This window comes from Phyllobates terribilis, unplaced genomic scaffold (assembly GCF_046119375.1).
Source record: "Phyllobates terribilis strain yellow unplaced genomic scaffold, ASM4611937v1 Scaffold_1__5_contigs__length_1240528914, whole genome shotgun sequence".
In the NCBI taxonomy this organism is placed as follows: domain Eukaryota; kingdom Metazoa; phylum Chordata; class Amphibia; order Anura; family Dendrobatidae; genus Phyllobates; species Phyllobates terribilis.
In genome coordinates, this window is record NW_027362761.1 from 1119750523 (window position 1) to 1119762917 (window position 12395).

Genomic DNA, 12395 nt, shown 5'->3' on the forward strand with positions numbered 1-12395 from the left:
CCAGTATACTAAGTGTGCAGACTTTCATGGAGTGAGGCAATTGCTGCGCACCGTAGTCTATAAATCATATGGCTACTTTCTGCTTTCTTCTCATAGTAAGCAACACACAAGGATATAAAGACAAAGAACAATTGAGATAATCTGCAGGTGCATCCCCCTCCTCCCACCGCTCCCGGCCTCCTATTGTCTTCTAACTACTGTATTACTGCAGACGGATCTTATAATAATAATATCAATTACAATGTTTTTTGTGCTCTCAATTACTTATTTATGTAAAAGAAATTATATCAATATGTATGCTTTAATGACAGTTAATTACCTATTATGTTATACTTTCTACAGATTTCCTTCCATTGTTGTCGTAGTGAAGATTTGCCTATTTTTATTTCAATCATTTATTATGTGGTATTAAAAAGTTTTCGTGAATATCTATTTTCACGGCTTGTTTGATAGAGAGAGAGGTGACTTTTCATTTTCGTTTTCTTTGTGCACAATGACAATAAAAATACATAATGCATTGTAACGGTTCATTATTTTTGTTCATTACTTCAGTGGATAGTTTTGTTTTTTTTTACCAACACTTTTTAATTGTCACTGTTCCATCACGTCCTTTTTGACTTGGGCTGACAAGGTACATGTTTTTAATGCATAATATTTTGCACAATGGGCACATTATAAAGATTCTCATTTACATATAAAATCTTCTGACACCAAGGAAATTAGGAAACACATCTGAAGTGACATTCTTTTAGTATTTTTTCTCTGTCTATTAGCTATTTATAGATTACTATAAATACACAGATGCATAATACATGATGATCACAGCTTTGTGTGGAGATACTGTTAATTCCCATGATACCTAATAGTGTATTCTCCAAAGTTTACCCAGGAGTAGTCTTTGATCTTCCAGATGTCATATCATCTTTTTTGGAGCCGTCATATTATTCATTGTCTTATGTTTCTTTTGTTGGATTCTCTGACTTCGCTGAGCAAAAAATATACATAAACTGCACTGGATTTTTACACATCCAGCAAACATATAGGCTGTGTCATATGCGTAGGTGGACCAAATTCACTAGGGATCATTTCCCCTGCCTATTTTTGAAGAAATAAAACAATACTGCCAATAAATACTTGCTAATAAATATCAATGTATTTAGGTCAACGTTATCCACCAGCAAATATAGTTGTCAGCTCTTCGATGCTACAGAAGAATTGTGGAAAACGGTACTTGAGGACAACTGATAACTTGAAGCCCATGAGATCCAGTCTAAAATGTGATGCAAGGCTCCACACAACAAGTACCATTTATAAGGATGGGTGCAGATGGCCTTTTTCTCTCTGTGTGAGAAAATCAGTCCAACTATGCTAATTAGACCCTGATCAGACTCTAATCAGAGTTTGACCAGAGCAGGATCCAATTTTATTGGAAGTGGAGGGAAAAAAAAAGTTTCTCCACTTTCTCAATGCAGTCAGTCCATGAAAATAGGACCACACTTGGACGTCGTCCGAGTGCGGTCAGATTTTTTTCACGAACCCATAGTCTTGAATGAGCGAGTATCATCCAAGTCTTGGAGGCAATAGTGCATGCTGCTTTATTTCCATAACACGGGTACAAGTGCTATCCGTCAAAACCACAATAGTTGGAAAAGAGGCCCAAGGACCTAGTACAACTGATTTTGATGAACTCTCTATATCTACACCCTTCATTTTCCAGGTTCTGATGAAAAAGAGCCAGCAGAGTGGTGGCCATGGCCTCGATGAGTGCAGAAAAAAATTGACATGACTTCCAAATATGTAAATTCATATCTCCATGAAAATCTAAGCTTCTCCTAAAACCTGATGCACACAACCTTAATAGAAGTATGTATACCCATGTTTTATCACCTGCTATGATATCAATATTCTCTCCTAGAAGCATTACTTGGATTTCAGTTCCCTATGGATGTGTAATAGACTGAAACCATAGTTCTGGGTTGAAATTCAACTAGGAAAATATTGTGCTTACCTATTTTTGTAGGTAATCAAGCGTCCTCCTAAACTTCTACAAAACTTATTCTTAGAGTGTTCTGTAATAATGGAGAGATGGTCATGCAAGCAATATTCTCTCTTTTCACTTGTGTGAGAATTCTGAAAATTGTCATACCTAAATGCCCCAGATGGTAACAGCATTTTAAGTTGTTGTTTTTAGTTTTAGAAGAGCTAAACTTATCGGTTGATGTTCTTAGATGCCTTAAGCTTATCTGACTTTTTGGATTAGTAACTGTCCTTTCCCCATGTAATGTAGCTCAACAATATATAGTTTCACAGGTCCAATAACTTGGATAAGAATTGAACCAAGAAAAATTGGTTAAGGTGCCAAGAAATATGTAGTACAAGAGTAAAGGGAATGTAGACAGTTGATCCAGGTGCTGGGACTGTCAGTAAAGCTTAATGGAAAACAAGCAAAGGTCAGAGCAGAGGAAGCAGGATCATAAATAGAAAACCAAGGAGCAGGAGAAGACATGGCAGTACCATGTCAAGGTCAGTACAAAAGTACATGTAAACCATTAATGGTCATTCTTTCTACATGAGGCTCATGTAGGCACTAACCTCTGGCGCTGAAGGTTCAGGTCAGAATTACTGTTCCACAATAATATATTTATATGAGTATATTCCGATTCTTCATTTGCATCATTTGTTGCCTTATCTTTCTTTTAGCGCTTTTGACACAAAATGTTTTATTAATTTAATGCAAAGATGCTTTTTATTTGCTCCTGTTCTTCTACTCATTCTGTTGTATACCTGGTAATGCTGCTTATTGATAAATTGGCTGTGCTGTAAACTGTGCACCACTTTAATTGATGCTTGGAAGAGCTAATTGAATCTTTTGAAATTCACATTCACCATGTTTGGTTATTTTTTACAAAACAATTCTATTTGCAGCAAATGTATTTTTAATTTTTGGCAGATTTTTTTTTTCCATATGAAAATTTGAATATGTAAAAAAAGAAAAATCTTGACATTTTTGCTGGTTACTGCTCCTATCTTAGAATCTACATGTACATTAGCAGCAACAGACTGACCTAGACCCTATATTTTGTATTGAGTCATCTAACGCATGTGTGCACAGGTCATTGTGAATGGAGGAGAACTTGCTGCTGGGACATCGCCTTTTATGATTGGTGGATCCTGTGTTATCTACTGGGAAAAGAGGTATTACCTGTCATGTAATCCTGTCTGTGCTGATAATAAGATTACTGAAAATTCTTCTATAACCCCTTCATGACCGGGCGATTTTCCGGGTGTTTTTTCACTTTTTTTTTCTCCTCTTCTTCTTCCAAGAGCCATAACTTCCTTCCACATAACCGTATGAGGGCTTGTTTTTTTGTGCGACGAGTGCTACTTTCGATTGACTTGATTGACTTTGTGTTATTATGTGATGCACTGGGAAACAGGAAAAAAAAGTGAGTTGAATTTGCAAAAAAAAATTGCAATTCCACAATAGTTTTTTTGGCTTTTTAGTTACCATGATCATTATATGGTAAAGCTGACCTGGCAATATGATTCTCTAGGTCAATATGAATATGCAGATACCAAACATATATAATTAGTTTTTTTATTTAAGTGGTGAAAAAAAATTGGGAAATTTGTAAAGAAAAATTTTTTTTTGCATGTGTCTACACTTTCCGAGACCCGTAACGGTTTCATTTTTCAGGATCTGGGTCTGGGTGAGGGCTTATTTATGCACCTAGTGTTGACGTTTTTACTGATACCATTTTGGGGTAGATACAATGTTTTGATTGCCTCTTATTGAATTCTATTATAATGCTGCAGTAGCCAAAATAACACAGTTCTGATGATTTGCTTAGTTTTCTCATTACGCCATTTACCGATTGGGTTAATTTACTTTATATGTTGATATATTGGACTTTTACAAATGCAGCGATAGCAAATACGTGTATTATTTATTTTTTATTGTTTTATTTTTAATGGGGCAAAAGGGGGGTGATTTGTACTTTTGCATTTTTTGGGGTATTGTTTTATATTCCCAAATCCTTTTTTTTCTTTACTGTATTTATTAGTCCCCTTAGGGGACTTGATGCTATAATCGTCAGATCACTTGTGCTATACATAGCAGGGCTGCAGTGTCCATTTTAGGACATGATCAGATATCAAAATCAAACATCAGAATGATGTCAGTTTGAGGCTAAATACCCTGTCTGAGAACTGATTTTGATAAGTGATTCTGACAAGGTATTTTGACAAGTGATTTTGACGAGTGATTTTGATGAGTGATTCTGACAAGTGATTCTGACAAGTGATTTTGACGAGTGATTTTGATGAATGATTCTGACAAGTGATTTTGATGAGTGATTCTGACAAATGATTTTGACAAATGATTCTGACGAGTGACTTTTACAACTGTAATAATAATAACAAATAAAAAAAAGTAACTGTTCTCTGATGGGACTTGACCCCAAAATTTTGCCTCCCAAAGCCAGTGCACTAACCACTGAGCTATAAATTCAGTTGTGAAACCTAGGAGTTCTATTTGGTTATATGATTTTCAGTGCAAACTTGTCTAAAACTCATTGGGACTTATGTACAGACTGCAAGCAAGCCAAATTAAAATGATGTTTGATTTTGATGTGTGAGTCTGATGTGTGACTTTCTTCAAACATCAGAATCAGAATCGCAATGACTTTTAGTCACCCTGAGTATTTTCATGGTTAATCTCATAAGACTAGAAAAGCTATCAGTTAGTATCACTTGACTAGGAATAATATATGTATTTTTTATTATGCCTATTTAGCACACAAACTACAGGGGTGTTTTACTTTTAATATCTGACACTCTGATTGCCATCCTGATGTGTTAAGAGTTTCAGACACGCTGTCTATTTGCATGGTAAATTACATAGCAAAAGTAAATTGGGAGTTTGCTGCCAGTACTTGGGTTAATGGAAATAAAAATTTACAATGAAGACATTTTATCATTAGACCCCTTTAAGAAATTATGCAAATATAAAGTCACTTGGAAATAGATATGTAGTAAATTATTGCCTCCCAATTTACTTTGGCTATGTAATTTACCATGCAAATAGACAGCGTGTCTGAAACTCTTAACACATCAGGATGACAATCAGAGTGTCAGATATTAAAAGTAAAACACCCCTGTAGTTTGTGTGCTAAATAGTCATAATTAAAAAAAACAAAAAAATCTTACTCCTATCAGGATTTGAGCTCTTAACACTGTAGCTTCAGAGGCTGATGCCTTACCATTAAGCTATCCAATCAAGTGGTACTAACTGATAGCTTTTCTTGTCTTATGAGATCAACCATGAAAATACTCAGTGTGACTAAAAGTCATTGTGATTCTGATTCTGATGTTTGAAGAAAGTCACACATCAGACTCACACATCAAAATCAAACATCATTTGAATTTGGCTTGCATGCAGTCTGTGCATACGTCCCAATGAGTTTTAGACAAGTTTGGACTGAAAATCATATAACAAATAGAACTCTTAAATTTTTACAATTGAGTTTATAGCTCAGCGGTTAGTGCACTGGTTTGGGGACACAGAATTCTGGGTTCAAGTCCCATCAGTGAACAGTTACATCTTTTTTTATTATTATTATTACAGTTGTAAAAGTCACTTGTCAGAATCACTCGTCAGAATCACTTGTCAGAATCGCTCATCAAAATCACTCGTCAGAATCACTTATCAAAATTACTCGTCAAAATCACTAACAAAATCACTTGTCAGAATCACTCGACAAAATCACTTGTCAAAATCACTTGTCAGAATCACTTGTCAGAATTGCTCATCAAAATCACTCGGCAAAATCACTCATCAGAATCACTCGTCAGAATCACTTATCAAAATCAGTTCTCAAACAGGGTATTTAGCCTCATCATTCTGATGTTTGATTTTGATATCTGATCATGTCCTAAAATGGACACTGTACAGGGCATCAGCACTGCTATGTATATTGAAAATCAGGCTGGCTTTCACAGGAGAATCTTCACGACGTGTACAGAGGTTGTCAGCAGACCCCCAGCTGTCATCTGCGCTCCGCGATCCCATCAAGGGTGTGCAGATGGTAGAGTGGAATGATGGGCCCCCCTGCCACAGTGTGTTAAATGCCACTGACAGAGATTGAGGTTATCAGCCACTGCTGTTTGAGGCACATGATGGCTGATTAAATCAGCCATCATCAGCCAGGAAAGATGCAGGCTTGGCATGCGAGTTTGCATCAAATTCAGGGACACGTCATATGACGTAACTGAACATCATATGTCATGGTGAAGGGGTTAAAGAAGAGGTAAGTCTAACATATCTACAGTGACCAGTGTGAAAACTGCAATATTTCTAACATTTTTATATATAGATTGTGATATAAAAAAAATAACAATTAAAAGAAAATACTTTTAACACAAAAGCTGATTTAAACAATAGGACAATTTCTGGTGGAACACTTAAGGCCAGTTTCACACGACCAGATAATTCCGGTACCGGAAAAATCCATACTGGAGATATACGTGTCACATGTGTTTACCTCTCCTGTGCCGCCCATGTGCCGCATCAGGAGCACATGTACCAGCATTTAGGAATCTGCGGTACAGTTAGCGCTGTTCCCAAGCGCCGAGTGCTGAGCGCTGCCCTCAACATTGTCCCTTGCTTGCGAGGTGATCAGCACCAGCAGGGACAATGATTAGGGTAATAGTGTCTGCTCCCACAGTGTCCATGTGTAAAAATAAGAATAAAATAATAAAATCCTTATACTCACCTGTCTGGAGATGTCCCCCACTGTAATCCTCTGACTGCTGATGCCGAGGAGAATGAGCCGCTCCAGAACGGGCCCTGCACTGAGCAGAGCTCCCGGAGTGACAGGACACCGCTCCTGAGCTCAGCACAGCTCCGGGGCCCGCTCATTGGAGAGGCTTTTTCTCCCCGGCTCCCCGGCATCAGTGGTCTGAGGATTACAGCGGGGGACACTTAGGATAAGTGAGTGTAAGGATTTTAATATTTTATTCTTATTTTTACACATGGACACTGCGGGATTAGATTACTACTCCCGACATTGTCCCTTGCTCGTGCTGATCACAGGGCAAGCCAGGGACAATGATGTGGGCAGCGTTCAGCACCCGGCGCTTGGGAACAGCGCTAACTGTACACTGGTTCCCAGGCGCTGGTACGCGTCACACTGATGACACACGGATGTCATCCGTGTGTGTTCAGCGTGAGACATTTTGCGGACTGTGCAGCGGGTAATAAACAGACATGTCAGCATGTTTTGCCCATGGATGCACAGTCTGTAGAAACACACTAACATGTGTGGAGATCCATAGATTTGAATGGGTCTGCGTGCGTCAGTGTCTCCGGTACATGTGCAAACTGTCACCACACATACCGGACACACTGACGTGTGAAAGAGCCTTAAAAGTGCATGGACCTATTGTGAGGGGTGCAAGGTGGTAGTAGTGGCGAGATACTGCTGTTGCTGTGTATTCTCACCCTGACAACCCACAAATATAACATAATGTTCGGGTTGTCTTGTGGTTTGCGTGTAGTGCAAAACACTCACAGTTTTCCGGAGAATCTCCATCTTCTTTAGGAGTCCAGAAGTTGAAGGGAATCAAACACTTTCACACTCAGTCTCTTTTTTATAAAAAACAACTTTACTTAACTCTTGCCGCCGTTCAGCTTTAGTCACAGATACAGTCTTTTGGGACATCAGCGTTACAGATTCAGTTTTCTCTTCTGTCCCTTCCAGTTCTATCCTCTCACCCATGCTCAGAATTAGTTTCCCCGGTACCGCAGCTTTCCAGAACATGGTCCTACTCTCAACAGGTAAGTCCCCGTCCGTTCTCCCCTCCTTGGGAGTAGTGAAGGCTGGCTCTATCAGTCCTTCTAAAGGCTGTAGATCTCGGACGTTTAGGGAAGTTTCCCCAGAGTTGTCCGCTTTCTCATTCCCCAATCAGCTTAACTCTTTTTCTACCTCTTCCTCCTTCTGTATCTCTGCTGACCTTCAGCCCCCAGGGCCCTGAACTCTTCCTCTGCCTTTCTCCAATGTTCCTCCAGCACAAACTTTAATGTTACAACCTACAACTACATCTCTGACTGACTGACTAGAAAAACTGTTGCTCCACTCTGGCCCAAACACCTACCATTTTTTTAACTGGACCAATCACCAACTCGCATTTGGTTGTTGGGCAAACTTCCCCGTTACTACCCTACTGCAGTCACTAAACCTCCTATGTCCTAAACTATGCCTTATCTCTTATATACTAATAGGCCGGCCCCTGCCTATGAGCCCTAATGTTTCTATCACTAACTAAACCCTAAACTATATCCTATGCTTTCCCTATACACTATACATAAATAACATTATACATGAATCACAATACATTACATTAACAGTGTACAACAGTGCCTATGAATTAATGCAGATTCATATATTAATATAGTCACAAAAATATAATAAAACCATACGCTTGGTACAAACACTGTTTTGAGAGGCATATGACAGCCCCTGTTACACCCTTACACTATGAACTAAATTAACCAATAAAATGCCTTTTATACACACCAACCCCCACAGGTTGTACTATCAAACACTGTAGAAAAGAATAGAAGTTACTGTATGGTGGCTTATTATCATCATCATGCAGGAAGGGGCCCGAATAACAATGCCATATAATTGCCTAGATAACCAAACTAAATAATGCTCTGCTAAAATAATATTCCATACAGAGCCACATAATGACTAAGTAGTTACCGCCATACAGAGCTCGAATAATACCAATATACAGTGACCCCCTATATACTAGACTACGGGAAAATATATGCAGTTCTGGGATTTTAGATGTGTTTTTTGAATAGCCAGCCTTTATGTATACCTGGCTGTAGCAGCGAATAGAAGTAGGAATAAAGGGTTAAATAGGCTGATAATGCTCCAAAAGTTGTATAGATATTCTGCAATCACCAGTTTGGATTGATATGAAGGGGCACCTTATTTTTCTGCAAGTAAGGCTGAGTTGACACGATGCGTATTTAATGCGTTTCCGCGGCGTTTTTGCAGTTGCGTAAATGCCGCGGAAACACATTAAAAACGCATGGTAGAAGGGAAGCAATGTTCCCCAATTGAAATCCGCATGTGCTGTGCCCATGATGCGGATTTTTCCGCAGCATAAACGCTGCGCTCAAAAATCCACAGCATGTCATTTAATTTTGCGTAAACGCGGCGTTTTCGCCGCCATTGACTTGCATTAGAACGCTCCAATTCCGCAAGACTGCATCTGTACTTGCGCTATTGGCGCGTTCTAATGTGCGGATGGTACCCGGGTGTAGAGGAGAGGAGAGTCTCCTCCACACCCAGGTACCATTAAAAAAGCTGTAAAACAAGAATAAAATAAAAAATATATATATACTTACCATCTGTCGGCCCGCGCAGCGCTCCTGCTTGGTTCCCAGCACTTGCAGTGAGTTGAAGGACCTGCGCTGACGTCAGAGTCATGTGACGGGTCACGTGACGCTGACGTCGGCAGGTCTTTCAATTCAAAGTTGCCGGCGATCGAGAACGGATTGAGCAGGACAGCGCGGGCCATCGGAGGTAAGTATATACACTCTCTCGGGTCATACTATATAAATCCATGCTGTTTGCATGGATTTATATAGTGTGACCTAGTTGTCAAGCACTTTCCAGGTGATGCTAAAATCGCATGGAAAGCGCTTGTCAATCCACATGCGGAAACGCACGTGGAAACGCATGGGAATCCGCATGTATTCCGCAGGAAAAACGCATGCACAATCTGCATGCGTTTTTTTCTGCCAGGGAGATGCAGAAATGATGCAGAAATTTTCTGCTTCATTTCTGCATCGTGTGCACATACCCTCAGTCTTGATTCTTACTGTTGTCATCACAGAAAAAGGGGTGGAAGCAACCAAGCAATAACGGCTACCGATTCCATCTGCATTGATATACTTCATACGGAGACACATAATTAGATGCCATTCTTATAACTGAATGTAATCTGACTTCTGTTCTTTTAAGACTTTACATTAGTAGTAACCCTGCGTAACAACCTGACCTTTCTCTCCACCGTTCACCTGCTTCATGACTAAGAGGTAGCGGGAAAGACCATATGCAGGTCACACTTTGATGTACTCCTCTAGATGACTGGAGTCAGTGACTCCGTGCACAGACAGATCCACTCTATAGGAATATCCACATTACTCCCTAAAATTACCTTCAGGTTATAAATATTTAGGCTAATCCATCAGACACAGACATGGCCAATCTTACATCTCAATCAGATGACTATTTATGGGATCTGCTAATGGAAAAATTGTTATTTTTGTGTATTGAGTGAAACAACGAGTTCACAGGGTACTATTGTATCGTGTTCTGTATGAGGATGGGATCCGCATTAGTAATCTCTGAGCATCTTGTATATTCTTAGTGTCTATTCTTGTGCCAGGTCTCTTTATTGGGAATTATTATTGTTTCATTTTTTTTTCATATAAGGAAACTAGATTTTAACAAATGGAACTTCAGATCATAACTTAGCAATAACAGACTGCATTATGTGTAGTTTACCCGGGGTGTATAATTTATATTACAATAGCATTATCATAAATTCTCTTTAATATGATCAGCAGAGTTGATTCCTGGACCATTTTCTACTTTAAAAACTGTCATTTTGGGCTATTGTAATATTTTGGCTATAACATATAATGCCCCCTACTTTTTAGCAAAAACAAAACTATTATTAACCCCTTGCTTTCAGAGCCATTTTTCATTCTTGCATTTTCTTATTATTTCTTCCTCTTCCTCTAAGAGCCATAACTTGTTTTTATTTTTCTGACAACATAGTCGAATGAGGATTTGTTTGCTTTTTATTTTTAATGGTGGAATTATAGCTCAGAACGATACCTTTCATTTTACCGTGAACATTTTATGGAAAATAGAGACCAGAAACCATGATCTTTTATTCTATAGTAAAATTACTGATCTACAAGATTGTGATGACTGAGGCTTTCCAGCTGTAATGGCAACTAGTGTTGAGCGAACTTATACGGCATTTCAAATTCGGGTTCGTGTTTGGGGATCCGGCTTGTTAGCCCCAGAAAATCGGCTCCACCCACGAACATCCCTGATTTGCCACGTTGTCATGCAGATGTGTGACTGCGTGATGAGCTGATTTTTTTTGCGCAAATAAGCCGGAACTCCAAACACGAACCCAAATTTGAAATGCCGAACATCTGCGTGACAGCGTGGCAAATGAGGGATGTTCGTGGGCGGAGCCGATTATTTGGCGTGAACAAGCAGCAACCCTGAACACGAACCCGAATTTGAAATGCCGAACAAATTCGCTCAACACTAATGGTAACCCATTAGCTCCCCGTGAAAGGGCGCATTGGTTATGCAAGGTGAGGGAAAGACTAAGTGCACAACAACTAGAAGAGGGTGAGAAAGTCCAAACACTAGGAAAAGGGGTAGTGGAGACCCCTAGGCAGATATGACAACACCCTGGCTCCCCTAATGTCCCTGAATAGGTTTTGCACCTATCGCTGAGCATGAAACTTAATCCCTGACTGCCCCTAGCGATAGGCCCTAGATAGGGAGGGGACCGGGTGAGCTCTAGTCAGCCCCCCACTGCAACTAAAGACAAGCAGGTAAACAGACAAGGGTAACACTTAGCTTGAGAAGACATCAGAGAGATCACGCCAACAATCCTCCAAGGGAACTCCAAGAAGACACTAGTCGACTACTAGTACTTCAAGCCTGGACAGAGGAAAATAGAGCTATCACCGACCACTCTCTGGAGAGACTGAAGGCATTTAAACATCCAGCAAGGGTGTGTCAATTAGCAGCAAAAGGTGGAAGTCACTTCTAGGTCCTAGAGGGAGAAGGATATCACTACACTACAAAGATGAAAAGATCATGAAGGTGCCTGCAGAGCCAAGAATAATGACCTTCTACAGTTGGATCCAGAACGACTGTCAGTCACACCTGACACACCCGTGACATTGGTGCAGGAGGATTGATCTTGGTCAAAGATTTCCAGCAGAATTTAAATGGTTAAACATTAGCTGTAAGAACTGTAATTAGAAGCAGGTGCCAGCTGTGTAACACAGCTGGCACTTGCCTGGTATGGAGCCTGACTTTGCTCCCTACACCTGCACCCAACGTGTTATGTACATGTATGTCACATTTAGGGAAGGGATTCATATCCAAATTTCAGATTCAAATTCAACTAACAGTTATTAATTAATTTGTCATATCATATAACCCATACTATATCACCTATTTTAATGCCGAGGGATTACCCAACATTAGAAAAAAACATGGTTGCATTTTTCCAAAAGTTTATAGGACTGGCTGAAGTTCCTCCTACAACCTCTG